The following is a 26,028-nucleotide window of genomic DNA, read 5'->3' on the forward strand; positions in this document are numbered from 1 at the left end:
ACAGCAGGGGTAGGGGGAAGGGAGAAGCAGACTCCCTGCTGAGCAGGGAGCCCAACGCTGGGCCAGATCCCAGGACCCTGAGATCATGACCTTAGCCGAAGGCAGATGCTTAACCCACTGAGCCACCGAGGCACAGCCCCCCACCACAACCCCCTCCCCAACCCCAGGCCAGGCTTCCTTTTCCATCATTTAAATTTCAGTTAAGAAAGCAGCAGAGGCCACCAAATTAACAATTTCTCCAATATTCAGTTTCTATTCCCTTTTCAATAAGACTTGATCCCCAGGGTAATTTCTAAATACCTTTTAAAATTCAAATAGCATGGCAATATGAGGAGTAAAGGGATGCAGGATCGTCAGAACTGACCGCAGCTATGTCTACCAGCCTCCCAGCTACGTTTTCACTAAGGGGAATTCTAGGCCTAGAAGGGAGCAGTCACTTGGTCTGCTGCAGAACTGCAACTGGAATCGGGTTCTCTTGGTTGCTTCAGACCACAGAGAATCCTGTTTTAGCTCAGGGATTCTTACAGCAATAAGCCAAAAAGAGCAGAAAAACTCAGTTGTAAGAATCTTAATAAAAGATTGATGCACTTAGTGTAAACTCAGAACGTAGGTATCTCGTGGCCGGGATCCTTCCTAAGTGTATTGGACTAAACAGGACTACCTTAACAGAACAAAACTTGGTCCCACCAATACCGGTCAACAGAAGAAACATCCGGAAGTGAAGCTTGCCTCAGGACACCTTGGGGTGGCGGTCTCCTAACCAGAGGCCTGCAACCATTCCTACCTGGAGGCCCCAGCTCTCACACCACCTCCTGTGAACACTTGGCCTTAAACGCTATGCCAGATGGGACGGAACGCAATGGAGACACGGAAAGGGGGGTTGTTTTTAGTCTTTACCTAACTAGTTAAGGGAAGAGAAAGAACAGTAAATCTGTCTTCCCAGAAAGCATCATAGATCCCTTCTCTTCAGAGGTGATATATATAGCCTTTCCAGGGCACTTCTGGAAGTCAGGGACTGGATCCCCACAGCGGCCTCTCTTTCCCCTCAGCCCTGGACTGAGAGAAACCCACCTCTGCCTTCCATTGCTCCCATCCTCTCAGCTTCTTTCATTAAACCCTAGCATTCCTGGGGTGCCTGAGTGGCTCAGTCAGTTCGGGCATCTGATTCTTGATTTCAGCTCAGGTCATGACCTCAGGGTTGTGAGATCAAGTCCCACCTCAGGCTCCGCACTTGGTGTGGAGTTTTCTTGATATTCTCTCTCTCCCTGTCCTTGTGCCCCTCCCCCTGCTCTAGGGCACTTGGTCCCTCTCTTTCAAATAAATAAGTAAATAAATAAATAAATAAAATTTTAAGCCCCCCCCCCTTTTTTGCATTTTTCTCAATTGACCTTGGTGGCTCATTAAACTCAGGTCCTAAATTATTCTCTTTTCTCTGAGGAAAAAGGGTACTTAATTTTCAAGCCATCTGGGCAGTGAGGAGAAACATTTACATTCAATTCTTTCAGAGAGCAAAAATGCAAGAAAAGCAAACCAATTTGTTTTCATGTTAAGATCATCTGAATATTTACATCCTGTCCTGATTGTAAACGTGAGGAAGGTAGAGCGGTCACAAAACTCTAACCCAAATTCTCCACTACCAAACTAGCTCTCTGTTCTCAGTTTCTGTATCTTTGATGGACTGAAAACTCACCTTGTGTAATCTTTAGTTTCTCCCTTCAGGGATTGCTTCTTAGGCTTACCGAGTCCAGCTTCTGGGAGCTTATAGTAGGAACAAAAAAAATTGGGGGAAATGAAACATGGATAACTAGTGTCTGGGACAGGACAATAACCAGAGCATCTCTTCCAAAATGGGGATAATGATAAGATCTACTGCATAGCATCACTATGAGGGCTAAAAGGAGATACTTGGTGTGAAATATTTAGCACAGCCCTTGGCACATAAAATTGTCTAATAAATGCCTACTCTTTTTTTATAAGAAAAGTTTATTTTTATAAGTGTTTATTTTTATTATTTTATAATAAATAAAAAATTAAAATAAAAATATTTTATTATATATAAAAATAAAATAAAAATAAAATAGATAATTTTATAAACAAATAAAAATGAATTAAGTAAATAATAAAGATAAAAATAAAAAAATAACAATGAAAAACTCTTATTTTATAAGAGTCTATTATAAAAGTTTATTTTTATAAGAAAATTTTCCCCAGAAATGAATCATTGTTTCCTCCCTGCAGTAAAGAATCTAACCTCCATAGTACATTCCTTCCCTGGTGACACTTTGTACTTGGCATTATCAGAAGAGAATTATATCAGTTAAGCCCTGTGCCTTAGTTTCACCAGCTATGCATTTAAAATGAAATTAAAATGAGGCTCTCTTCCATTCACTTAATAAGGACCTATTTTTAACCAAGTATTACTCTAGGCCCAGGGGTAGAACAAAAGGAAAACGTAAGCAAAATTCTTGAGATCAAGAAGCACAATGCCACTAGAAAGCGAATAATGCTTAGGTTTTGGGGGGTTTTTTGGGTTTTTTTTTGGAAGAGGTCACAGAATGACATTGACTTTTCCCTTTTCTTACATGTCATTTATATTTATATTCACCAAAACTCCAGGAAAAGTATTACTTATAAACCTTGCCTCCCTAATGACTCTTGCCAAGAGTGTGGCTTCCTGTCTTTTGACTGATTCATGAGGATAATTGCCAAATGCTGATTTATATTGTTCCTGTTTCTCTAGTGATCATATCCAAATGGAATTAGCCCGAGCTATAAGGTTCCTGCCCCATTAGACATTTCCAAAAAATCTGTTTTTACTAAAACCTGGAATTAGACAACCATCCCCCAAATATATTGCTATAGTAAGAAGACCACACAAATAAAACTTCTTCAATTTCATTGAGCACTTAGATACTCTTCAGGAGATGAGTTAAGTATGAATACTATATGAAGCACTGTGTAAAGCACTATGTAAAACCATACAATTACATATTTTGAGGAAGAAACAAGGAAGGCCACCAGAGAACCCAAATGGGGCCTACACAGAGCATTTGACTGAGTTCTGATTTTGAAAATAAATGTAGAAAAAAGGGGAGGAAGTTAAAGAAAAAAATTTAAACTTTAATTTTAAAAAATTAAAGAAAAATCACACTGGACAAGATGAACAGACAGAAGTTGATTTTATTCCAATACCATTACCAGCAACAGAAAACTTATAACTGAATGCTGTGTGTAGACCTCAATGGTGTTCTCTGAATGCAGGGCTAATCTGGATAGCTACCTCCTATGAGAAGGAAGCTGGAGCGTTTTTAGGAGATCCATTGGGGGAGTAGGCCATCTGAGTTTGCTCATGGGCCTTACCCAAAGAAAAGTAAACTTTCTCATACCTTCGTGACAGGAGGTAGTTTTATAATTTGGAGCAAGGTGAAGTTAAACTCCTACCCTTGCAAAGAAACTGGGACATGGGGACCCTATCTTCCTTGATAACCACATTTCAAAGAGATGATTCTCAAGTCCTGGAGAAAGGCATTCTTGGGTTGTAAGACTAGCAATAGGCTTTTTATTTTTATTTTTATTATTTTAAGGTTTTGTTTATTTGACAGAGAGAGATCACAAGTAGGTAGAGAGGCAGGTAGAGAGAGAGGAGGAAGCAGACTCCCTGCTGAGCAGAGAGCCTGATGCGGGGCTCAATCCCAGGATTCTGCAATCATGACCTAAGCAGAAGGCAGAAACCCAACCCACTGAGCCATCCAGGCACCCAGCAATAGGCTTTTGATATTTATATCTCAAGGGAGAAGGGAAAGGATTTGGGATTACAAGTTTTGTAAAGCAAGTACTCCAAGGAAAGGGAACCAGGAAGAAGCCTGTCCAAAGTTTCATCAAGTTGAGGGGAATAGTAAGGCCCTCTTGATCAAGGGGGCTCTTTGCACTTATGTAAGCTCATGTCACTGTGAGAATAGTGTCAGAAAGGTTAAATCCCTGAGAGAAACAACCTATGTTCTCTACAGTTAAGACAGTTAACATATTGGAAAAGCTTTTGACAAGTTGTACTATGAAGAGTGTAAGGTCCTGCCTTAGATTTTAAAAACAAACCCATTTTCCAGAAGGTAGACATTTTACCTAGCATCATTTCAGGTAAATAAAATGTGGTGTTTTCAACGGACTGGGATTCACTGTAAGCCAAGAGTTTTACTTGGCTTCCTAATATAATTAAACCCACACTAAGTAAATGAAGGTATAACGTGAAACCTATTCCAAACTACAGTTGAATTATGTGGACACAGGTGAAGTGGCATCAGATCCTAGGAGAGGCAGGAGTGCTGGAGTTCCTGCAAATGGCATGAGCACAACCACAGAAAGTAAACACTGTGTTTGATGTTCCAAACTCCTCCATTTGTCCCACAGACTAACTGGTAGCCTTCATTCAAGAAATGATTACTGAGTGGGTAATATTCCCGACACTCTTCTTGGTTTTCTGACTTATGTTTGCACTGTGCTCACTTTTATTGGGTGGACACAAACAATAAAACAAGTGCATAAATAAATGTCAAATGGTTCTAAGTGCTAAAAACGAACACCATGTAGGATAAGGAGGAAGGACAGAGGTAGAAATGATGGGGAGGGGGCAGAAACCACTGGGCTTGCTCTCCATAGAAACAAATTGCTCCAGACTGGATTTTCATACAGCCCTCATCATAAGGAACTAGTTCCATATTCTGTTTGTCTTTCTGATCAAAGATCATAGGAAGTGTAGTAAGCATACAGATAATTGGTAAGATAATTCAAAAGTGACCCATAGTGGGCCATATAGTGCTTAAATAGGGGCAGTGACTTCTCACTCCCATAATGATGATTCCTACAAATTTATATCAAATAGTCTGTGGATTTGCCTTAAATGCTGCCCGTTTTCTTTGGAAGCCAACATTTCTAAAAACTGAGTTTCTTGGGGCGCCTGGGTGGCTCAGTTGGTTAAGTGTCTGCCTTCAGCTCAGGTCATGATCCCTGAGTCCTGGGATCAAGTCCCATATTGGGCTCCCTGCTCAGTGGGGAGCCTGCTTCCCCCTCTGCCTGCTGCTCCCCCTGCTTGTGCTCTCTCTCTCAAATAAATAAATAAAATCATTAAATAAATAAATAAAAACTGAATTTCTTTGCAAAAAAATAAATACTCTACTCAGTGCTTAGAATTATCTAGGAGTTTTTCTTTGAAATAATAAAAATAGGGGCACCTGGGTGACTCAGTGGGTTAAGCCTCTGCCTTCGACTCAGGTCATGATCTCAGGGTCCTGGGATCGAGCCCCCCATCGGGCTGTCTGCTCAGTGGCAAGCCTGCTTCCCCCTCTCTCTCTGCCTGCCTCTCTGCCTACTTGTGATCTCTGTCTGTCAAATAAATAAATAAAATCTTAAAATAAAAAAGAAATAATAAAAATAGTCATACTCATATTGTTTTTTATATATTAGCACACAGTGTACTCATTTTTGCCTCTGTGACTACGTAGTACACCCCATTTCAAAACTACTCTTCTAGCTATTAATTCATTTAATCCTAACAAAAATCTTGTAAAAAATTATTATCCCAATTTTATAAGGGAGATAAGTGAAGGTCACTGAGGATGGTGCCTGGAGTCTTAAACTTAGCAAATGTCAGAGCTACTGGTAGAAAAACAGGAGAAATCATTTATGGTCTTGGCTTAGAAAAGCCTCTATCTTTACAGAGTTCACTTTCTTAATTTAGAAATTAGGAATTTAGATTTGGTGAGGTTTAGGCTCTTTTTAGCTCAAAGTTTATGGTTTTGTTTTGGTGGGTTTTATAATTACGACTTCAGCTCCATGTCCACATGGCATATTATGGGGTAATATATTTGCATTATTCAAAGGGTTATGAAGGCAAAGTTGTTTATCAAAGGAAAAACCCAACTTTCATGTTCCCCTCATGTGAAATCAAGAGGATGGAGAATATATCTGAGATGTTTTCCTGTTCTATTATTCTACAAAGCATTTTTCTAGAACTGTAGCTTTTGTAAAATTTTGTTGTTTTTTTATTGTATAGTATTTTCGTTTTTCTCATCTCTCTACCATAAATATGTTTACCAATACTTGGGCATTTTTTCTGTAAATTCACAAGAAAATCTGTGCCCATCTTCTAGGCACAGAAAACTTCTGAGGTTCAGAAGCAACCAATCTGAGTCCACCAACTAGCAATGAACTGGAAACCTGCCTTTACTGGGCAGGGTGATTTAAATACAGCTGATTCAAAAAGATTAAAGTGTTCCTTTCCCAACCTCAAGTGACATTTCATTCATTTCACCGAAAATTTATTTCCCAACCGAGGACTCAAATGAAACCATGCTGAAAGGTTTATGTTCTATGGAAAAGGTTGTACCTATACTGTATGTACCTTGAGGAACTTGGCAAAATTTCCAGACACTTCTGCACTGAGAATGAGTTTTGTGGTGGCATTATAAAACCAGGCTAATTGCTCAGAATCCATATCCTTCCCTTACATAAATGATGTAACTACCCACTTCCAAATATAAAAATCAGATTGATAGTACACAGCTAAAGAAAGAAAGCAGAAAGGAGAGAAGACACTCTACGACTCCATTGAACCACCACACAACTCTACAAATGAAGAAAACTGGGAAGGAGCCACTGATGGTCTGGAAAGGTCTCTGGGCTCCTGTTGTCCTACCCAACCCTGACTGCCCATTGCTTCCCAGCTGCCCGGAAGCAGTGTTTTCTCAACCTGCACCTGTCTACAGCCATCTACCCCTTACTCTCACCCCTACATGTGCAAGTAAGCAGCCCAGCCATGCTGGTATAGCTTTTGCTTTATAATGGTCTCTCCCTTCCACACTTGTCCCACCATTATCCCTTTTCCCCTGTCTTAGGAACACTCCCAGATGGCTTAGGTAGTCATTTCTTGACTGTAATTAATAAAGTACTTGATTCAACTAGCATAATGATTTAAAAGCTAGGAATCAGACCAACTACTCTATCACTTACTGTCTGACATTAAGTACCACACTTAACCTCTCTAAGCCTTCCTTTCTTCATCTGTAAAATGAAGATAATATTATCTTCTTCACTTTTTTTTTTTGAGTACATAGTTTCTGCCCAATAAACACAGCCATTGTTTTTATTGCTATCACATCAAAGAGAGAAAATCCTTCCAGAAGAATATCGTTTGGGTGAAAAAACAATTTTCAGTTGGATGATGTCTTGGTAAAATATATATATGTGTGTGTGTGTGTGTGTGTATTTCATTTATTTATTATATTTATTTATTTTATATTTATTTATAATATATAATTTATATATAATATATAATTTATAAATATAAAATATATTTATTTATTATACATATTATAAAATATATACATAAATATATATGGAGATATATATATATATATATATATATATATATATATATGTTTAAAATGATAGAAGATGGGATCCGGTCCCATCCCCTCATTATGTAAACTTAGGCAAGTTGTTTATCCTTCCAGACAGTAAAATAAACTATCATATAGCTTTACGCTTTCTCCAGTTGTCAGTTTCTCCTCAGGATCAAATTCATAAGGTATGGCCCGCTGTGTGAATATGAGGATGGGTGCACACACCTTTTCTCTTTGCCAGCTGGCGCAATGTTAAACGTTGTCAGTAGAGGGCGCCAGAAGCAGAAGGAAGGGATCTCTTCTGATTAAGTGGTGCCTGTTCAGCAAGCCTCTGCAGCACACACTGCTTCTCCAGCACCCAGCTCCTTCCTGCCCCAAGCACGGCTTCCCTGGCACGGGGCTCTTGCAGTGAACAGTGAGCAGGAGAACCTAGTGGGCAGCAGTTTCCTGCAGCGTCCCTTCACCAATGCAGTGATATACTATAATGCCTCAGGTAAGACCCTTTCTGTGAATGAACTTTCCCTAGCCCCTAGATGGTCAATTTCCTGCAAGTTCAGAAGGCCGGCTCCCAGCAAGTTCCACCAGTGAGACACCACAGCAATTTCTCTATCATCCTGTGAGCCACAGCAGAGCCTTCTCCGACAAGACCCAGCCCTGGGGTTAGGGGGAGGATCTCCCTTAGGTGTCCTATCTCAGTCTTAGAGGGGCTAGCTGGTCCTTGTATGTGCTAGCTCTGTATTCTTTGGAACTCTCTGTTCTTCTCCCTCACCAAACCCTTGTTAATCTAATCCCATTACTGTTGATAATTCTTTAGATTACATTTTCCCTATTCAATACTGTGTAGTTTCTGTCTTCTGGTAAGTCATTGACTAATAACACCGTTCTAAGATTTTGAGACCCATATATGCTGATTTCAGAAGTGATGTTATTAGGAAAGAGAACTTCTAATCTCACTGCTAAGCCTCCCAGAGTGGCATTATTTCTGAAGATAGATGTTAGGAAAGATTAATAAGGCCTTTAGAAGAAAACTACATTTGAAGAACAGATAAACCTTCACTTAGGATGAAAAAAAAAAGATAAGCCTTGTAGAGTTCAAGATCATCTAAATAGTTAAGAGGGGCATTCAAAAGCTTTGATTTGGATTTGCATTATTAGGAATCAGCTAAACTGTGAGGTTAAGGGCACACTCCTCCAGAATGCCAACTTTGCCCAAGACTTCTTGCACTAAGTGCAAGTTTGGGGGTTCCAAAACCATTTGGGTTTTATAATTCACTAGAAAGCCCACAAAACTCACTGTTATTCTTAAAATCACATGCATTACAGGAAAAGGATACAAATTAGAACCAGCTAAAGAAAGAGATATGTAAGGCAAAGTCTAGGAAGCCCAAACATGGAGCTTCTAAGCATCCCTCCCACCACCATAGTCTGTAGAGTCATGGACAGGTAGCATTACCTCCTCCTAGCCATGATGTATGACAATAAGCATCAGTATTGCCAACCAGGGCAGCTTACCTGCACTTTGATGGCCATAATATTTTATTGGGATTCATTACACAGGCATGATTGATTGAATCATTATTCATGTGATTGAACTCAATCAATAGTACCTACTCCCTCCCCGGAGATTGAGCTAATATCACATGACCAGAAGGGACTGCCATGAGCCACCTTGGTAGCACAGCCTAAATTATCAGGTGAGGTCCCAGGAACCCATCATGAATAACAAAGATACTCCTATCACTCAGGAAATAATGAAGGTGTAGAGGTTACCTCCTCTGGAATCTGGAACAGAGGCTGAACGTCACTTTGGGCGGGTCAGATTCCCGACTACACATGCACCAAATCACATTGGAAAGCTGAGGTAAAAGAAAATGCAGCCATTATTACACTAAAGCCAGATTTTATTGGAAAGAAAAAATAACCACTTACATAAGGTCAGTCTCATGGAAAGGATAATAGCTTGCATATAAAAAGGAAGAGGTAGCAGCAAAATGTTATAGGATTTGTTACCTCACCATTTTTTACCTGTTCTTTTAGCTTCGGGACCCAAGGTTTCGTACAATGGCATGAAAAATGGATTTAGAAGTGAACTTAGTCGCATTAAATCCCCATTTCCTTCCTTTTGCATAATAACATTTTCATCTGTGTATACTAGCATGCTTCATCTCATTGTAGATTTGCCTCCACAAGCATTCTGAAAGCAGGAAGACACCATTCTTTGCCTCTTTCATGCCTCCCAACCTCAAGAAGGGTTGTTATATCAAAATGTTACTGCCCCATTAGATTCTGTGGTCACGTGCTTCTTTTGTCCCCTTTCTTCTTGTTCCAAATGGCTTTTATATGCTAAATGATTAGATCACTGTTTTACATTTGTACATATTCAATTACATCAGGTGTGGCTCCAGGGAATTTCAAAATGTTATTATATATAATGCATGGGCAGAACACCAAACTGTTTGAAATAGATAAAAATTTTATTTCCATGGTTCCCTACTTATTATGTCTGTCCCAGCTAAACTGTATGTGGTAAAAGACAAAATGAAATAAAGGTGAGTCAGACAAGGAAAGCAGATTGGATACCCATAAATCCATGGTAAACCAACCTTAATATACAGTTAACACTGACAGTCTATTCTCCTACATTTGTCTGGTCAACTTCTTCTATTATTTTGACCTCAACCTCAAATCTTTTTTTTTTTTTTTTTAAGATTTTATTTGCTTATTTGAGAGAGTAAGTAAGAGGGATCACAAGCAAGGGGGAAGGGTAGAAGGAGAAGCAGACTCCCCGCTGAGCAGGGAGCCTGATATGGGACTCCATCCCAGGACTCTGGGATCATGGCCCAAGCTGAAGGCAAACGCTTAACCAACTGAGCCACCCAGGTACCAGAAACCTCAAATCTTAACTCTCCTTTCTCTTTCACAAAATTAAGCAGATGATGTCATCATTTACTTTACAGAGAACATACAAGATTTATTATATATATATATATATATATATATATATATATGCACACACACACACCTGCTTCCCTTGCCACCAAGTATTTGAACTCACCATGTATACCAAAGTAAGCTAACAGTGTTTCTCCTTGGTTAGAGAGGATGTACAGCTATTTTGACCATCCAAGGGCAGTATCTCCTTGTATGTTTTCAATCTTATCATCTTCACTCTTCTGTGGAAAATTGCATTATTGATAATCCCCCTTATTCTTTTTTTTCCCTTATACATTGTGACATCTCTTTGGATTGTTCCACTGGTGTTTACACATACTCAAGTCTCTATTATTTAAAAATTGAAATCCTTTCCTCAAATGCAACCATTCTGCACCAGTTAGGAATCTCTCTCTCTCTTCACCTTTAAGGCTGGATGTATACAAAGAAATGTTTCAACTCATTTCCAACTCACTCTTCTAACTACACTAATCTGGAGTTTGGATTCCATCATTGAACAGAAACAGGTCTCCCAAAGGGCCCTCAAAACCTATTGTTGCTAAAGCCCATGAATATTTGTAAGCCTCTTTTAACTTCTCAGCATTATTTGATTCTGCAAATTACTTCTTTCTTCTTGAAGCATCTTCTTGCTCATTATTACAGGATCCAATACTCTCTTGATCTAGTTTTGGCTGTGGCTGCTCTCTTTAACCTCTTTGCCTTCTTTTCTTAGCCATCTGACATCAAAACTACTAAAAGTTCTATCAGAGCCCCAACTGTAACTTTGCACTGTCTTTCTTGGAACCATCATCTACACTCATGTCTCCATTGCTCCCAAACATAGATGACTCCCAGATCCATTTCTTCATCATGGATAATTCCTTTGCATTTCAAGTGTGAATTTGCAATAGTCAACTTGAAAAATTGTTTCAAAAATTCTTCAGACATAACACAGCCAAACCACATTCATGACTCCCCTCCTATAGCCAGAAGCTGCACCCTTCTTTCAATGGTCTATCTCTTATCCATTCAGTTGAATAAAACAGATACTTGGGGGTTATCCTTGACACCTTCCTTTCCCATACCTTCTATATCCAATCCATCACCTAGTTGAGTCAATTCTGTCCCTTAAGACTTAATGAAATATACCTACTTTTCTGTCTTCATGAACAAATCCCAGTCCAAGACAACATAATCTCTCTACCAGACGTTAAAATATGTCCACACATGTATCCCTGTCCCTGTTTGTACTTCTTGCTTCGCCCACCCTGGTACATTCCCCAATAAATAACCAGAGTGATCTGATGATGTTACCTCTGCTTAAAACACTTTGTAGCTGTCTATTTTCATAGATATAGATATATAGATATAGATACAGATCAGAATCCTTGAGTAGTTTACAAGGCTCTTTTTGTCCTGCCCCCTGGTCACCCCATTTCTCCCCTGTCCTTTGCTTTCTTTTCACCTTCACCTTCAATGAATTGAAGTGTCATGCTGCTTCTTGTCTTGTGTTCTGCATGAAATACTCCTACTTCTTTGCTTTACCCTGGTAACTTTTATTTAAGATTTTATTTATTTTGTTTGTTTGTTTATTTATTTATTTGACAGAGAGAGACACAGCAAGAGAGGGAACACAAGCATGAGGAGTGGGAGAGGGAGAAGCAGGCTTCCCACTGAGCAGAGAGCCCCAGGTGGGGCTTGATCCCTGAGCCGAAGGCTGCTGCTTAGTGACTGAGGCACCCAGGCCCCCCTACCTTAGAAACGCTTATCATCAGATCCCACTTCACTCATCACCTCCCCTAGAAAGCCTTCCTAATATTCCTGTCTAGATCAAATCTTCTTATTATATGACACCATGGTAGTGTTCACTTCTTTTTATAGTGGTACACCTTCAAAACATTATATTTATTTATGTAATAATTTCATTAATCTAATCTTCCCTACAGGACCATATACTTATAGAGGACAGGGAGCATATCAGAATCGAGCATTGTGTCCGGTTGTCATTAAGTATTTGTTAAGCACATAAATAAAAAAAAAGAAATTTTACTTATTTTTGAATACAAAATCACTCACAAGAGAACAAACTTTCTGCATTTGAGGATAACATTTAACCCTTTATGGGAAGGAGGCATTTTGTAAATTTTGTAAATTTCCCTTATTGGTCAAAATGTGCTCCTCAAGAACTTGGAAAGCCTCTAAGCCAATCCAGAGCTCAACTGAAATTAAACAAAGGGAAGGTTACATGTTGGGGAACCAGAACCCCTGTCAGCCCCTCCCCCACACTTGAACCAGATAACTTCAATTTTCCTGTATTTACATTAGACTTCTATGGGCTATTTTTTTTAATAAGTATCCACTCTCCTTCCCCATCAAAAAGGTTTGAAAATGACTAAACTAGGGGTGCCTGGGTGGCTCAGTGGGTTAGGCCTCTGCCTTCAGTTCAGGTCATGATCCCATAGTCCTGGGATGGAGCCCCGCATCGGGCTTCTTGCTCAGCAGGGAATCTGCTTCTCCCTCTGCCTCTACTCCTCCCCCTGCTTGTGCTCTCTCCCACTCTCTCTGAAATAAATAAATAAAATCTTAAAAAAAAAAGAAAGAAAAAGAAATGACTGAACTAGTAAATTTCAATGGCCAGATAAGAAAATAGAAGACCATGTTATGTCAGTGAAATAACTCCAAATTGCAGAGGTGGCTAATGTACAATCTCTATATTTGAGGAAAAAATAAAGAATCCCCAAGAGGAGGAAAATTCCTTGGGAAAAATGTAAGTAGTCCTCTAATAACAAAGCAAAATGGTTCTTTTCCCTCTCCTCCTTCCTCCTCCTTGGTAGTTCCCATTTCCTCCTGCTGCTGCTTTTACTCCATAGTATTTGTTATGTTAGCAAGAATGGACTTCACAGACTGAACGTGAGTGCCTCACTATCTGGCTTTGTAAAGGACAACCATTTCTCATAAGTTTAAGTTTCCCAGGCAATGTTCATTCTGTCATTTTCCAGATGGAGATGGCAGACATTTTTAAAATGCCAGAACTTTCCTCAAATAACTAATCGACTCACTCATTTTTGTTTCTGAAGTGAATTTGAAAATATTCAAGCATTACCTCTGAATACGGATATTTATAAATAGGTCCATTCCTGCCAAGGAGTCCTTATAAGCAAGAAATGAGTTAGAGGCAAAATATATTGTTATTTCTGCTTTACAAACAGCAGAGGGCACTAAATACTGGAAAAGAAATCAGAAATGTTACAAACTGCACATAAATAGATTTTCTCACTAGAGGGAGCAAAGAAGTTACAATAATACACTGTGCATACTCTTGAAAAAGCCTGTGTAGAATGTATATGCAACTTTAAGATATGGGGAAGATATATTTATTTTACTCTAGAGAAACATATTACTATCAGCAGAATTATAATTATAACTAACCAGAAAAGATAATCTCTTACTCAGGAATCCTGAACGGATGGAAAATCTGTATCTGTACCAGACACATCCTTGCTATTCTCTCCCTGTCTCTGTTTCTCTCCTTTTCTCCCTTTTCCCTCCTTCTATACTTATGCCATTGTTTCTATCTCCATCTCTAGATATAGGACTATTAATATGTTTATCAATATGTCTCTTCATGTCACATAAAGCAAACAGTGAGAACTATAGCTTCTCAATAGAAAAGTGAGTAAAACATAAAAACAAGAATCATAGTAATAATGTGGCAAGAAAAATAAGGAAAAAAAAGTCCATCTAGTAAAAAGTAATAAAAGATAAAACAAAAGATGATAGTGTTAAAAGCTAGTAATTATATTATATAATAGGGACCTTCATATACCATTGGCAGGAGTATTAACTTGGTTTAAAAAAATTCCAGAAAGCAATGTGGAGATCATATGTGTAGATAGATAAATAGGTAGATGCTTTTAACCTGAAAATCTTTACTTCTTTAAAGCTTCCTTAAGAAAATAATAAGAGATGGGGCACCTGGGTGGCTCAGTGGGTTAAAGCCTCTGCCTTCAGCTCAGGTCCTGATCCCAGGGTCCTGGGATCGAGCCCCAAGTCGGGCTCTCTGCTCACCGGGGAGCTTGCTTCCCTTCCTCTCTCTCTGCCCGCCCCTCTGCCTGCTTGTGATCTCTGTCTGTCAAATAAATAAAATCTTTAAAAAAAAATTCTTAAAAAAAAAAAGAAAATAATAAGAGATAATTAAAATATAAATGTACAGAGGCATTTTGCCAGACCAATATAATAATAACAAAGTGGAAGTAAACTTAGTATCTTATAGTAAAGAAAATGTTATAATAAATTACAATTAGAGGGGCACCTGGGTGGCTCAGTGGGTTAAGCCGCTGCCTTCGGCTCAGGTCATGATCTCGGAGTCCTGGGATCGAGCCCCGCATCGGGCTCTCTGCTCTCTCGGGGAGCCTGCTTCCTCCTCTCTCTCTGCCTGACTCTCTGCCTGCTTGTGATCTCTCTGTCAAATAAAAAAAAAAAAATTACTATTAGAGCCATATGATATTATGCTTTCATTAAAATATGTTTTCAAAATTATTAAATGATATTTGATAAAATCATAATATAATGTTAAATTTAAAAAAATAGAAAATACAAGTATTTACCCAGTACGTTTCCAATACATTGTAAAATATTCTTTTATTAATGGTGGTTAGATTTATAAAGTAGTATTACAGATACTTCTTATGTTCTTCCTAAACTTTTCACATTTTCTAAATGTTCTAAACATACCAATCTTATGATCAGAGAAAAGAATGCTCTTAACTTGTATCTTGAAAAAAGCAAAAAATTTCCCCAAATATTCAAAGATAGTAAAAGAAAATTTTATTAGGATAGGCTTAAAGAGCTGAAAATACTCAGGTTAAAACATGTATTGCCATCTATCTATCCATCCATCCATCCGTCTATCAAAACACACACATATGGGTGGTATGTGAGAGTACTTACTTTGCAATGTACTTATCAGCATTGAATAATATAATTTGTTTTATTTTATATTACCTTGTTTGTCTATTGTTGAAGCTGAATATGACTTATGATATTTTTGGCCATTAGTAATTGTATTACTGCAGTGAATTTTTACTGTATGTATACAGTATGTATACTGTATGTATACAGTAAATGAATATTTACTGATGCACAGACCATATTCATATTTCACCTCTATACCAAAAATTTTCATTTCAGAATTTTTTTTCTTCAATCAAGAAACCAATCCAGGATTACACAATGCAATATTACACAATGCAATATTCCCTTAGTTGCTTTTAATCTGGAACAGTTCTTCAGGCTTTCTTTGTCCCTGGCAACACTGACTGTTTTTGAAGACCATAATCCAGTTACTTTGCAGAACATCTCTCAAAAGTTTGTGGGTATTTTTTGTGCTTATAATCCAGTTCAGGTTATACATTTTTGTCTGGGACAACAAAAACGTAATGTTTCTTCTCAGTGAATCACATCAGATGTTCTATTCTTCGTGATTAATAATTAATTTCTGGAAAGATGCTTTGAGATAATGTACATAGCCTATATCTCATCAAAATTTACACTATAGTTTTATCATCCTTTGATGATTTATGCCTGAATCAAATATTCCTAAGTTAATCACAAGATGGTGATTTTCAGTACCATCATTCCTTCTTCTTTAATAGTTTTCTTCTGTTATAAAAGTTGTCCTTTCTCTTCATCTATATTAGCAGTATAGGCATATGGATTCTTTTTTTTAATCAATGAGTTATAATCCATTACTACTATTTTTAATTTTGGTATCCAATTGTGCCAGATTTGACCACTGGAAGCCCTTCAGGAGAGCCCTTTGTCCTATTGATAAGCTCCCATCATTTTTTTTTCAGCACTTCCTTACTTAGTGGCACCACAAAATGTTCCGAACTCATCTTGTACTTTTCCTGTCTCAACCATGGAAAATTCCAGTCTAACAATACAGGGTTCTCTGTAGCCTTCTTCCCTTCCATATTAGTATCTCCCTTCTCTAAGAGTGAAAACCCTGACTCTGAATATCTTCACTGTCTTTACTTATTCACTCAATACTGCAAAACAAAGAATAATTTCGGATTTACTATACTCATACTACTGCGAAATTTACCAACTAGAGTTGGTAACTAACTAAGAGTTAGTTGGAGTTGGTTACCAACTAAGCTAAGGCTTAGTTTACTGTTCTTTTTGTGTTTAGAATGATAGAGCCTAAAAGTTATTTGAGTTTTAAAAATATTTTTACAAGTTATTTGGTTAATCTTTTTATCTTCTTCATTGTGACTGTATTATTTGGAAAATTATTTTTTTTACAAAGAAAATTATATTTGGTCGGTGAAGCCTCTACCTTTGGCTCAGGTCAAGTTCTCGGGGTCCTAGGATCAAGCCCTGCATCTGGCTCCCTATTCAGTGGGGAGTTTGCTTCTCCCTCTGCTGCTCCCCCTGCTTGTGATCTCACTCTCTCAAACAAATAAAATCTTTTTTTTTTAAGTTAAATGGAAGGTTCTTATGGGTTTATTAATGCATTTCCATTCAATGCCAATTTAGAAATATTTTCACTTATTTCATTTTTACAATGTTTATTTTTGAGAATGAAAAGCATCGTATAACCTAAAGTATAAAATAAATATCAAAGAATCCATCCTGATACAAGTAAATATTGAATAAATAAACAGGGAACAAGAGATGAATCTTCCATGTAGAAGAATTCCAAATAATTATGGAGTTATTTCATCCTCAAGGAGGTAGAGCAAAACTCTTTACTAAGTGTGAGCTGTGCACTGTGACTTCCTTCCAAAGAGTACAGTATAAAAAGGAAGTTAAAAAAAAGTGACTTTATTTAAAGAAATCTACCAAAGTCTACCTCATCCAATTAATCAAGGTTAACATCACTAGTGATAAGTCCTGTTGATTTATTTACCCTTGGTAGAATGGGATGAAAGTGGCACTTTACTTCTTCCTGCCCAAAATACATTACCCCAGTCTAATCATAAGAAAAACATCAGACAAATCCCAGTTGATTGACATTCTACAAAATTTTGACCAGTACTCTTTAAAACTGCCAAAGTCATCAGAAATAAGGAACAAATGAGAAAATATCAAAGCCAAAGGAGCCTATGGAGACATGACCTACTAAATGTAATGTGGTATCTCAGTGGGATCTTGCAACAGAAATAGGACATTAGGTAAAAAGTAGGGAAACTTGAACAAATATGAATTTTAGTTAATCACAGTATACTAATTTTGGTTTATTAATGTAACAAATGTATTATGCTATTGTAAGACATTAATAATAAGTAAAACATGTTGTAGGGTATATGGGAACACTCCCTACTACCTATGAAATTTTTCTATAAGTCTAAAAGTATTTTAAAATAAATATTCTATTTTAAAAATCACTACAAAATACTTGGAAAATGCAAAGTTTATGGAGTACAAAACTTAAATCATTTTCCCACCATTTCTGCCATAAGTACCTTCAATATTTTAACGTATCTCTCTCTCTCCCTCCTTTCCTCCTTTTCTTCTTTCCTCTCTCCTTATTTATCTGTATCCATTTCTCTCTCCATTTCTTTCAAATGAAGTTCTTTGCGTTCCTTTTCCTTTCTCTTATATGGACGGACTCTCTTTGGGTGAGTATATGTGTCCCAAAATAAAACAGATGTGAAGTCTTAACTGACTCTTGAAAACCTCAACCACATTGAGAATATAGGACTAGAAAGTGGGCAGAAGAATTAATGAAGACATGTCCTTAATTAGAGCTGTTTCTACCCTGTGAGTCCTAACTCCACCCCACCCCAGGCACTGAATAAACCTTTACTTGAAGCTTATCGAGGCAGGATAATATTTACAGGACCACACCCAAGATTTAAAATGTGTTTCTGCAATTGAGAAACCCTGAGGACCAGTAACTGATTTATGTCTGAGAATACCAACATAGTCTATGGCAGCAAAGTCCTAGAGGGAGCTCTGCTGTCCATACTGGCATAGACCTGAACTCTCAGACTTTGTTGAAGCAAGGGAAATGAGAGTTTTCCATGAACTTTCCACGAGGTAAAGCATGCAGGAGCAAGAGGCAGTATTGGGTTCTCTTGGGGCCTCTCCAACCAAGCTGTCAGGAAGTGCAGAGGAGCCCTAGCTGCAAAAAGTTGGTTTTCACCAATAGATTCCTGGGGGCTAAGGAAATGAACTATAAGCAACTACTTAGAATAATGGAGCATCCACCCAGGTCAAGGGAATTGATGGAAAGAGGTGATCACTGATGGCGATTGCTAAAGCATCTTGAGATCGCAAAGCTGTTCAGCCTAATCAGGATGCCTCTGTACCTGTCATGGGCTGGATGGATGTCTGTGTCCCCAAAATTCATGTGCTAAAGCTTTAATCCCCAATGTGGCTGTCTTGGAATGGAGTTCTTTAGGGTGGTTATGTTTAGAGATAAAGTACTTATTTAAGGAAATAATTAAGTTAAAATAAGGCTGATAAAATGGGCCCCAATCCAATATTATTAGTATCCTTAAAAGAAGAAGAAATTTGAGTACACAGAGACACATCACCGAGGGGTGACCATGTGACGATACAGAGAAAAGATGACCATGTGTAAGCCTCAGGAGAAATTGAACTGAACTGAAAAGAAACTGTGCATATCTTGATCTCGGACTTCTAGCCTCCAGAACTTGGAGAAAATAAATTTCTGTTAAGTCACCCAATCAGTGGCATCGTGTTAAGGTAACCCTAGCAAATGAATACAATATCACCTATTTGACATATCACACTTAATTTTCCTTCCTGTTCTCTGTTTCTGACCCAGGACTCATTCCGCAAACCTAATTCATTCTTCTTCTTGGTTATTGCTCTTGGCTTCTTTCCTTAGTTGTAATTGGCGTCTCTTCTCCTATATTGGGCCTGCTTTTCTCTTCTATGGGTACAAAATCGATCTAAATGGATGCTGGTGCTTTTCCTGAGATCTCTTTCACTGGGCTAATGGACCACCAAATCCCATCCTTTCTATTCTCAACCCAAATCCTGTGGCTGAATTGGGCCAAAGCCTGGAAACTATACCTGACAAACTTCTCATCAACGAATATCCCACCAAGACTTGGAGAAGTGAACTGCCTTCCTCTAGGTGGGCACTGGAAATAGTAACAAGTGACAATAATGAAGGATAGTCAGAAGAAAGCAGGCAGGGGCAAGGGGACCACTTCCTAAGAGGAAACCACCCTTAACCACCCTTTAAGGGATTTTACACCATCCTGGAAGGAGCTCCCCACCCTTTACCACGTGGTAGGTAGGTGACAAAAGCCTGATTGGGTAAAAGGCCCAAGGAGGGTAATCAGATTAGAACATAAAAAAACCCTAGACATAGAAACTCCGGTGGCAACCCTCCCGGGTCCCCTCCCCGCTCTGGAGTTTTGAACTATCATTCAATAAACTGCTTTGCTGCCCACCACTCTCGGTCCATCTACTTTTTCTTTCTTCCAAGCACATGACCAAGAATGATGGCACCAAACAAAGAAATCCTGTAGCAGTGCAAAACCTGGAGTACAAGTTCAGGTTGTTGATGGCTCTTCAGCACAATAGGCAGAACCACAGGACAGAAGCTGTTTGTCTCTGAAAACCCCACACTTGCTCTATACCAACAATCCTCTCCTTCCCTTCTCCTTTTTCCTTACGCAACGGGGATGTTACCTGGAGTGGAGCGATGTGTGGTTAGGCGACCTTCTTCTCTCTCACCAAGGTTCTTTTTACCTAAGTTGTTATAGGTGGGGCTCATGGAACTTTTGCTTTGGCTGAAGGAACACAGCTTAGTTTTTTGTTTTTTTGTTTTTTAAGAAAGAGGTGCCAAGACAATGGAAGAGGTGGAAAGAGTAGAGGCAATTGGATGATGTTTGCCCCCCACAAGATCCCTTAGGTCCCATGAGAGCTTCTGGTCAAGAGGGAGTTAGGGCCTGAGCGTGATGGACCCCTGTCATGAGGGCCCCAGTGAGAGTCTAGGAAGCCATGCTGCTGCCATGGGACTCAGTCACCAGGAAGCTGAAGAGAGGATCTGTCCCCTCTTTCCTAAAAATACTTTGCTTGGGGGCACCTGGGTGGCTTAGAGGGTTAAGCCTCTGCCTTCGGCTCAGGTCATGATCTCAGGGTCCTGGGATCGAGCACCGCATGGGGCTCTCTGCTCCATGGGGAGCCTGCTTTCACTTCTCTCTCTGGCTGCCTCTCTGCCTACTTATGATCTCTCTCTGTGTGTCAAATTAATAAATAAAATCTTAAAAAAAAGAATATCTGCTGGGACCTCCAGGAACATGAGCAGCTTTAGCCTGACTGGCTGTGTATATTATCCCAGGCCTGCTGAGGTTCCTTCGAGCAGCTGTGAGATGCCAGCATCGGACAAGGGGGAGCTGAGGGGACCCAGCGGAGGCTGCACAGCCATTCGCTGGCTGGGGCTGAGTGGGGAGAGACTGAATCTTGAGCATGTTTTACAGATGCTCTTTAAAGACCCCTCGAAATGGTAAGGGGAGATACTTCTGTGGCAAGGCCGTGGGGGGAGACATTGGAAATACTGACTAGGGAAATTTTAAGGTGGGGATTTACTTTCTTTTTGCCCTATGTTCCCATGTAGAGGGACCTCTAAATCCAGGATGGATTTAGATCCCACAGTAATACCCTAACCCAAACCCTACTTCTACAAAGATCCTATTTTCAAATAAGTTCACATTCACAGGTCCCAAGAGTAAGGACTTGGACATATCTTTTGGGGGGCACTGCTGGACCCACTACACTGCCCTAGTGAAAGAAGTGTTCTTTCCATTGAATATCACTATTTTCTGTTCATTTCAACCAGGTGAGAAAATTTGCTCCAGCTTTATTTTCTGTGCAGTTTTGCATTATCAAAGCTTCAGTGTTTTTCATTTTCTAGGGATAAAATCATATTTACTCGAATCTCATTTTCCAAAATACATTCTGTCTTTACTCACCGCCCATCCCCATGGAGTAGAAAGCCCCAAATGCCTGTCAGTTACACTGTGCTCTACTAATACCTACCAAGAAAGGCAGCCTCAGGCGACTCACGACACTGGCCGTGATTGATTAAACCATTACTCTTTATTCCTGGGCACCATCCAGACTACATTTTCCACTCTGCTTTGCAGTTTGGTAACTAAATTCTGCCCGAAGGGACATGAGCAGAAGTGTTTCACATCTCTTCCAGCTGGCCCATCAAACCTCACATGAGATCACACCTTCTCTCCCCAAATTTCCTAATCCCTTCCAGTCTGGATATCTGCATTCAGGGCAAATTTGAAAGGCACATGTGAAAGATGGTTAATCTTTTATCAGTCTAGGTTTGTGAATGATTAAGTAAAAGAGAGCTCCCGACACTGATCTGGAACTAGCTTGGAATTTAATGGAGTAAGAAATATACTTCTCTTGGGGCACCTGGGTGGTTCAGTTGGTTAAGCCTCTGCCTTTGGCTCAGGTCATGATCTCAGGGTCCTGGGATCGAGCCCTGCATTGGGCTCTCTGCTCAGCCAGGAGCCTGCCTCCCCCTCTCTCTCTGCCTGCCGCTCTGCCTACTTGTGATCTCTCTCTGTCAAATAAATAAATAAAATCTTTAAAAAAAAAAAAAGAAAGAAAGAAATATACTTCTCTTCCAGTCAGTATTAAGTCAGGGAGATTATGAGGATTATCTCTTAGAAGAGTAAACCTTCTCTTGATTAATACCAGCAACTCCGGTGATGAGTAATCTATTAAATTAAATTAAATCTATTAAATTAAATAAGATTAGGACAATCTTTCCTAATTAGAAATTCAGGGGGGGCGCCTGGGTGGCTCAGTGGATTAAAGCCTCTGCCTTCGGCTCAGGTCATGATCCCAGAGTCCTGGGATCGAGCCCCACATCAGGCTCTCTGCTCGGCAGGGAGCCTGCTTCCTCCTCTCTCTCTGCCTGCCTCTGCCTACTTGTGATCTCTCTCTCTGTCAAATAAATAAATAAAATGTTTAAAAAAAAAAGAAATTCAGAAACACAGAATGGGGTGTGGTGGAGGAGATTCCAATGAAAATGAAAGAATAAAATTTAAATATTTCAGCGATTCATTATGTTCTAACAAAATAGCCCCTACTTCTTCCTCTTAACCCCCCTCTTCTAACACCCACACCTTCCTCGCTGGATTCCCTTCACTCTGGTTTCTTTCCTAGACTTGAACATTTCGCAGGGCCTCTCTGTATGCTACTTTTTCTACCTGGATTACTCTTCCTCTGCTGCTTTCTAAAATTAGCTTCTTTTCATTATTCAGGTCTCAACTTAAGTTTCTTCCTCCCAAAGAAGACGTCCTAGATGTTCCTGTATAAACTACAGGAAAAGCAACCTCCCTCATTCCCCCACCCCAATAATTCTTGATCACATTATTCTGTTGTTATTCCTATAACCCTTTGAAATAATCATTTTAAATGGTTTACCTTTTTATTTCTCTCTCCTCCAGACCCTAGATGTTTCATTTGAATAGCGACCTTATTTGTCTTGGCTGCTGCTGTGTCCCCAGAGCCCAGAATAATGCCGGTCAACAAAGAAGATGCTCAGTGATGTCTGCCAAATGAGTGACCAGGGACAGAAGAGGGAGAGAAAAGAAGGATAGGAAGAGAGAACTAGTAGAACACCCAAGAAGATCTCTTGTTATGTACAATAAACTTTCATCAGTAAGTCCTGAGTTTACCTCTTCCTTATTCAGTAAAAGGACCTGCTATGTAGTATACTATATCCTTAAAGAATACCATTCTTTCAAATTAGTTAGCTCTATTTTTCCATGTACCTCACATAGTAACCGGCATATTTCACAAAGAGGAAAATATTTAATTTGGCTCACCAGTATCAGAAAATGCTTGAGACAAAAGTTTTCACAGGTTGAGAACAAATTTGCTGTGTTTGGTTGTAGCAACAGAAGGGGACTTAGCAAGAGACAAAAAGAGCTCAGAGAGTCCACATATCTTAGGAGGGCTGGGTTTAGGAAAGAGACAAATCAAAGCGATTTCAAAGGGCCCAGGAACAGGAGGGACAATAACCATCTTGTAGTAGTAATGGTCTAGGCAGGACACCGGGCCATCTTGCGCTGCTGCCACCAGGACATGCCTGAGCACAGTGCCTCTGTGAGATCCCACATGCCACCATGGCGAATGCGTTCATATCTTCTTTTGTTTCTGTGTCATTTGCTGAAGTTGCAACAAATCAAATGGGAGCATGTGACTGGCAAACTCAAGGTCATTGACCGTTCCTTAGCTGCTACTCTGGTGGCATCTGTGTTAGGAGAGAGGGAAGTAACTGAAACGAGAGACGCAGGAACGAGAACTGTACTTACCAGGAAACAAAGGCAAGAACCTGCATGGTGCATAGTCGGAAGTTCTCAAGGGTGGTCGCGATGAGGAGGAGAGTGTTTTGAGAACATTAAGGAAGGCTGTGGTCCAGGTGGGAAGAGCCTTGATGCTGGGTTCAGAAATTTAGGCTGTATCCAGGAGAAAATGTGCATATTATTTCTCTAACCAGATCATAAATTCCTTTGATGGTTTAGAAGGTAAAATATATATCTCTCCACCCCACCACCACCCCACGCTGCCAACTACAAAAATATACAACAGCAAGAACAGTACTTTGTGCATCAAAGTGATCAATAAAGTCCTTTCAAGTAAAGCAGAATATTGAGGATAACAAGTTGACATAAATTCATAATCAAAGAATATAAATAGAAAGTCAGAGAGCAGGACCATCTTAGAAAATTAGAAAGAGGCTTGTTTATCCCTATCCTCTCCTATTTCCCTTTTTAGGACCCTAAAGTAGAGAAGTATAGCCCCTTATTCTCCCATTCCCAAGAAGCTACCAAAGGTAATGAAGGAAATAGCACTTTAAGATGGTGTCAGTTAGACATGATTTCCAATCCATGCTCTGCTGCTTACCAGCTATGTGACTATGGATGAGTCTCTAACCTCTCTGCTGTTTAGTTTCCTCATTCACAAACAGGGACTCGCGGTAATGGTATCACTGTTGTTGTAGTTTACCTGATAGGGAAGTCCCTTTCTGTCCCTTCTGCCTTCCTCTTACTGAGGCACCAAACCCAGTTCTGACCTTCCCACAGCTCTCCAGTGCCCCAGGATTCATTTCTCTCTTTCTCCCCTCCCGTGACCAGTCTTAGGTTCTCATTCACCTTAGAATAACTTGTGATACAAATAAATGGAACTCTAGTGGTGCACTTAGAAGCAGTTGGTGAGTGATCTTTGTCAGGATATCACTGAGGGGCATCTCCATAACAGTAATAGGTAATCACTTTTGCCTATAACACATGTGCTAGGTAGTAGGAGTTTTCAGCTGTAATGTACAAAATTAATAAACCATTAGGAGGTAGAAGAGCACAGAAAGGGACAGCACGAGTTCTGGAGTCTATTTACCTCCATGAAAATTCTAACTCCATCACTTATGAGCTAGGTGACTTTGGGCAAGGTACTAAAACCCCTGTGCCTCAGTTTCCTTAAATCTGAAAAAGAGAGAGGATACCACCTCTTATATGAGGTTGTTAAAAAGAGTAAATGAGTTAATATGTGTAAAGTCCTTAGAACAGTGCCAGAGATACAACTAAAATCAGTTGATTAAAATGATTAAGAAGAATATCCTTAAATGTAAAGCAAAGGACACATATTCTTGTACTATTAATCTTTTCTTATTCAAAACAGCTCAACTTACAGTGTGAGTTGAGTTGCAAACTCTGACCCAGAGAGAAACATGACAGGCTCCTACCAAGTGAAAGTAAGGCACACAGAGTTTTATGAAGTACGACACATACTAGTCATTCATTTATGCATTGAGAAAAAAAAAAAGTGACCCGAGCCAGACACACACCTATAGCCCCCCACCACACACACATACACACACACACACACACACACACACACACCATTTTTTTCCCCTGTTTATCTTTTAGACTCGGTCTATATCTTGTTGTCTGAAAGATTATTAATTTTATGCAAGTTGAATTCAAAACCATTATAAAAACTATAGTACCATATTGTATAACATGATTTAGTACAGTACAGTATAATATAATATAGTATAGTGTAGTATAATATAGTATAGTATAGATAGTATATTATAGTATAGATAGTATAGTATAGTAGTTATGAGCAGGAGCCCTGAACCATACTTAATTCCCTTATGTCTTCTGCTTGTTTTGCAGAGAAGCAGATTGAGAAAAGGAGATGTTAAGATACTTGCATAAGAATATTGGGGACTGGAACTTTCACTGAGCTTCTGTAATGGGCTAGATATTTTAGAGTTTTCAGCTCATATAACCTCTACAACTTTCCCAAAAGGCACCACGCCCATTTCACAACTGAGGAAACTGAGCTCCAATAAAAATTGGAAGCTTGTGCAAGGTTATAAAGCTAGTAAGTAGCAGAATTATGATTTAAAGTTCAGTTTGCCCACTCAAAATGTCATGGTGTTTCTTGGGTTCTCAGCTTCTATCACTCTTTAGTAGTTAGAAGGAACCATATGAAATGAATATGAAATTAAATGGTCATATCTGAGAATTTCATATAATTCGATGTGTACTTAGAGATATGTCAGTTATATGCTAGATACTATATACGTATATGTACATGCTATATACATATTTGACATGACAACTCCTTGCTAATCCTCTTGCCTCCCTCTCTTTTCAAATTCTTGCCTCCCTCTCTT

At 39.2% G+C, this 26,028-nt stretch overlaps 1 long non-coding RNA gene across 1 annotated transcript; it reads right to left on the reverse strand.

Moving 5' to 3' along the window:
- Nucleotides 1-9,169: 9,169 nt before the first annotated feature.
- LOC125079079 (uncharacterized) lies at nt 9,170-24,817 on the reverse strand. The gene is made up of 3 exons (XR_007121038.1): nt 24,741-24,817; nt 23,660-23,803; nt 9,170-9,250 (listed from the first exon to the last, which is right to left on the reverse strand). It is a non-coding gene; the product is annotated as an uncharacterized LOC125079079 (long non-coding RNA).
- Between the last annotated feature and the right edge of the window lie 1,211 nt (nt 24,818-26,028).

Source organism: Lutra lutra, chromosome 10 (assembly GCF_902655055.1).
Source record: "Lutra lutra chromosome 10, mLutLut1.2, whole genome shotgun sequence".
Lineage (NCBI taxonomy): Eukaryota > Metazoa > Chordata > Mammalia > Carnivora > Mustelidae > Lutra > Lutra lutra.